Raw genomic sequence first — 5,823 nt, forward strand, 5'->3', positions numbered from 1 at the left:
TTTCCACAAATTGAGGACTATATTGCAAACATACATATGGTTTTTGTGAGTTGTTCCTGTTTGATTTTTCTGTATCATTGTGCTTGTTGGTGTCACTAAATTTTCTCGTAGTTTGTTATTAACTATGTTTCGGGCTCTTTTTAGTGTCCATTCTGGATATTTTTGATGTTTACATTTTTGACTAAGTGAATTGAATTCTAATTCCATGTTTTTGCTCTCACTACAGTTCCTTTTATGTCTTGTGAATTCTCCGACAGGAATTCCTTTGATAGTGTGTCTAGGATGACTATTTGTTACATGTAGGATGATATTACCACCAAAAGGTTTGCAGTGTAATTTAGTGGAGATAACTAGACCCTCTATGCCTTGAAGATCCAAATCCAAAAAGGAAATGTGGTCCGAACTGTGTCCATGGGTAAATCGGAGGTTCTAACTGTTGGAATTAAACTCAAAATCTAGAATGGCAGATATATCGCCTCCCCCCCCCCCCCAAATGATATCATCGATGTATCTGCCATACCAGACCAAGTCATGTAAAAATGGATTATGCACAGAATAAATGTGCTCCAATTCCCAGAAAGTCATGACTAGATTGGCCAGTGACGGGGAAAATTTGACACCCATCGCCACCCCCAGTTTTTTGCAATTTAAAATTCCCATCAAAAGAAAAAAAAAATTAGGAGTCAACAAATAATGTGTGACTTGCAAAATATAATTAATAAGATCTTGTCAATACACACTGAAGTTTTTCAAATGGAAATGTAAAGCATGCATAGCTAGATCATGAGGAATACTTGTTCATAAGGAAATGACATGGATTTAGTGACACCAACAAGCACAACGATGCAGAAAAAATCAAATAGGAACAACTCACAAAAATCATATGTATGTTTACAATATAGTCCTCAATTTATGGAAATAAAAAATATTATCAATAAATTTCTTTCTATATGAAGACCAAGTGTTAGCATTCATTTTGAAGAGTGGTGTTAATGTGGTAGCCAGACTAGCACAGACAATTGGTAACCCAGTCTCTCCACTCATGTTTTGTATTAAAGTTAAGAAAAAAACTTGGTTGGATGTAAAGGTTTTTTTTGCTGCTGTACCAACAAATGTAGAACATGCAGACATGCACTGATTACTAAAACGTTTGAAAACCAGGATAATTTGTTACAATTCAACATGTATATTAATATATATATTATATAGATATGATATATTAAATACAAATGCCAACCGCAACATTTCCACAGAAGCAAGACATTTTATAACATACCATGCACATAGTACAGCATCATTACAAGTCTGTGGTATAGAGCAGGTCAGCAAACCTGCACATGGAGATGTCAGGCGACGCCTCCTTACGCGTGAAGGTTTTTGGATCTACAATCTGGATACTAGAGTACAAAATGGATTAAATAAGCAGAATTAAATTATGTTCCACTATTGAAGCCAGAGTTAAGTGTTTTTGTTTTTATTGTATTTAATTCACTGTATGAATTTTACTTGTTATGTATTACTTTTTAGAGTATTCAATAATTTTTAATGTTTTTGTAGTGTGCAGGTATTATATCATTTAGGACCTTACCAAATGACAGCTGACACTGGGGACATTTTTTGATTGGTCCTTGCACACTATATAACACTCACATTGCCAGAAGGGCAATACTGAATGTCGCTTCTTCATGTCAGATCCCTGGCGTGCGTCCAAACAGAACTTCTTGACTAGATGTGGGGTATCACCTCGCTCAGAAGAAAGTGCGTAATAAACTGTGGGGTCCACTATTTCATGTTAGTTCTTGTAAAAGTGGAAAGTATTGGGCTAAAGCAACATTTTCATGAAAAAATTTACATTTTTAATATGATGACCTAATATTATCAAAGTCTGTGTAGTACCTGTAGGTTCAAACTGCTTGCTATGCCCCTGGATAAAATCCTTGAGGGGTAAAGTTTCCAAAGTTGGGTCACTAGTGTGACATGGTACCTGCAATCTATTACAGCCAAATTTGTGTTCCAAAATTCAAATGGTGCCGCTTCCCTTCTGTGCCATACAGTGTGTCTAAACAGAGGTTTTGGACCACATGTTGGGTATCTGTAAACTCAGAAGAAACTGGGTAACACATTGTGGGTCAATTTTCTCGTGTTATTCCTTGTAAAAGTAAACAAAATTGGGACTAAAGCAACATTTGAGAGGAAAAATTTATTTTCTTTCTTCATTCCACTTTTCATTAATTCCTGTGTAGCAACTGAAGGCTTAAAACATTTCCTGACAGCAGTTTTTAAATATTTGAGGGGTGCTGGTTTTAAAATGGTATCACTTTTTGGGTAGCTTCCAAAGTACAGAACCCCTCAAAGTCAATTTAAGTCTGAATAGGTCCCCAAAGAAGTAGGTTTTGTAGATGTATTGGGGAAAAAAAAAGAAATTGCTGATCAATTTTTAACCCTTCTAACATCCTGACAAAAATTATGCAGATGTAAAGTAGACATATGGGAAATGTTATTTATTAATTATTTTGCACAGAATGACTAACTGATCTAAGGATACAAAAATTGAAAGTTTGAAAAATTACCAATTTTCAACGTTTTAGCCAAAATTTCAATATTTTCACAAATAAACGTAAAACATTTTACCTAAACTTACCACCAGGAATATGACGCTTCTATCTAAATAGCACAGTGTAAAAAAATAGCCTCCTGATGTGCCCATTATTATAGTGAAGGGCAAAACGTGTCAAGGCGACATTACCTAGGGGCTAAGGACTATACTATCAGGGTCCAGCACCAATGATTGCAGCCTATCTCATCAGTCCCAGAAACAACCCAAAAGGGACAGTGTGTGCTTATGGGGGAAGGCGAGGAGTGTGTGAATGAGAGCAGATACCTAGTGGAATATCTCTCACCTCTGTAGTTATACTGTGGGAGGCATTTATCAGTAGTAATATTCCATTATAGGATATATTTTTTGCCTCACTCATTATCCCAGTTCCTATTTTAAACTTTATTAGTGTCCACTATAATGCTTGATCATTATCAGGGGAAAGGGGAATAGACTGCATATAAGCACGGTGGATAGATTTATTTTATTTAGTTATCATTACAAGTTATATTTTATTGTTTTTCCACCTCAGTCAGTGGTTTTAATTTGGTGGTATAATAAATGTGGCCCTTAGGGTGCTTTATCAGTCATACGGTTACCTAAATTTACCACTAACAAAGTACAATGTGTCACACAAAAAAAACAATCTCAGAATCAGTGGAATATGTTGAAGCGTTCCACAGTTATTACCACATAAAGTGGCACTGTAAGGTCACCGGAGTTCATAGCCGATGAACCCCGGTCGCCTGACGTCACCACTCGCATTGTGAGAAAATTCTCAAGATGAAAGCGGTGACATGAGTAAGGTGACCGGAGGTTATCGACTATGAACTCTAGTGACCTTACTCACATCAGTGCTAGACACTGCAGGAGCGCAATCATGCTCCTGTCGGTGTGTGACCCGGCTGGCTTGCTTAGCAGCTGTATTATTCCACTGCTCAAACCATCTGGATGTAGCAGAGGGGGGAGTCACCTCCTATTAATAACCAGTAAAGGCTAAATAGACAGCTGTGAGCTGATATTAATAGTCTGGGACTTTCCATATTTATTATCCCCTTCCCAAACTATAAACATCAGCCCCTAGCTGTCAGCTTTCCTTTAGCTGGTTAAGAAAAATTAGGGGGACCCCACACAATTTTTGCTTTTATTAGCTAATACATGTACAGTAAGCTACACACTCATTGCACTGATTCGATACCTCAGTTACAGCTATCCATCCCATATCCATGTATATCTAAGATTGTTTTATTAGTGAGTAATCTAGCCTGAAAATGACAGAATTACTGCATGTAAAGAATAGTTGTTAACCCCTTCATGACCTTGGGATTTTCCGTGTTCGTTTTTCACTCCCCTCCTTCCCAGAGCTAACTTTTTTATTTTTCCGTCAATTTGGCCATGTGAGGGCTTATTTTTTGCGGGACGAGTTGTACTTTTGAACGACATCATTGGTTTTAGCATGTCGTGTACTAGAAAACGGGAAAAAAATTCCAAGTGCAGTGAAATTGCAAAAAAGTGCAGTCCCACACTTGTTTTTTGTTTGGCTTTTTTGCTAGGTTCACTAAATGCTAAAACTGACCTGCCATTATGATTCTCCAGGTCAGTACGACATGACTAAGTGGTCAAAAAAAAATTCCAAACTTTGCTTACCCGTAGCGTCTCCATTTTTCATGATCTGGGGTCGGTTGAGGGCTTATTTTTTGCGTGCCGAGCTGGCGTTTTTAATTATACCATTTCAGTGCAGATACGTTCTTTCGATCGCCCGTTATTGCATTTTAATGCAATGTCGCGGCGACCAAAAAAACGTAATTCTGGCGTTTAGGTTAATGCTTTTTTTTATTGATAGATCGGGCGATTCTGAATGCGGCGATACGAAATATGTGTAGTTTTGATTTTTTTTAATTGATTTATTTTGATTGGGGCGAAGGGGGGTGATTTAAACTTTTATATTTTTTTCACATTTTTTTTTTTTGCCATGCTTCAATAGCCTCCATGGGAGGCTAGAAGCAGCACAGCACAATCGGCTCTGCTACATAGCAGTAATCTGATGTTCGCTGCTATGTAGGAGAATTGCAGGTGTGCTGTGAGCGCCGACCACAGGGTGGCGCTCACAGCTGTCGGGGATCAGTAACCATAGAGGTCTCAAGGACCTCTATGGTTACTATTCTGAAGCATCGCCGACCTCCGATCATGTGACGGGGGTCGGCGATGCGATCATTTCCGGCCGCCCGGCCGGATGCGGTAGTTAAATGCCGCTGTCTGCGTTTGACAGCGGCATTTCACTAGTTAATAGGAGTGGACAGATCGCGATTCTGCCCGCGCCTATTACGGGCACATGTCAGCTGTTCAAAACAGCTGACATGTCCCGGCTTTGATGCGGGCTCACCGCCGGAGCCCGCATCAAAGAGGGGCTTCTGACCTCGGACGTACTATCCCGTCCGAGGTCAGAAAGGGGTTAAAAGCACATTGCATAGGCATGTCATATGAATGACACTCATTTTACTTTTCAGGACCAACATCGGACCAATTTTATTTACGCGGATAAGTGAGAGCCCTAATGGTGCAAATCTTATTAAAGGAATTTTCTTTTTTCAAGTCGCTTTTAATCTTTTCAGTAACCTTGGTAACCTATAGAAAATGTATCTATGGTATTTTTTATTCTACTTGCTTTTATAGGTCACCACAGAAGAATACAACAGATGTAGGAAGAGAGAATGACCGGACAGCAAGGTTGTAACACACCCAATCTTCAGAAGAGAAAAAAAGTCTCTGACTATTACAAAGTGATAAGCGAGAATACTCGTTACTCGAGTTTTCCGAGCATGGTCGGGTGTTCTCCGAGTATCTTGGGCGTGCTCGTAGATTATGTTTGTTTCCCTACAGCTGCACGATTTGCTGAATTACATGTGGGGATTCCCTAACAGGCAATCCCTGCATGTGTTCAGGTTGTCTAACAGCCACAAATCATGCAGCTGCGGGGACACAATCTACGAGCACGCCCAAGATACTCGAAGAACACCCGAGAAAGCTCGGAAAACTAGGAGTAACGAGCACATTCGCTCATCACTAATTACGCACACATGAACATTAGGACAACCAGAGTGCAGGTGTACAGGAAAGGGTCAAGAGAAATAGCTGTCAGATGAACAAGTGTTTGGCAGAGAACTGGCTGATGTGTATGGTCAGCATTATGGTTATTCTCTTGCAAACTACGGAAACCACAAAGTGAA

Source organism: Ranitomeya variabilis, chromosome 1 (assembly GCF_051348905.1).
Source record: "Ranitomeya variabilis isolate aRanVar5 chromosome 1, aRanVar5.hap1, whole genome shotgun sequence".
Classification (NCBI taxonomy): Eukaryota; Metazoa; Chordata; class Amphibia; order Anura; family Dendrobatidae; genus Ranitomeya; species Ranitomeya variabilis.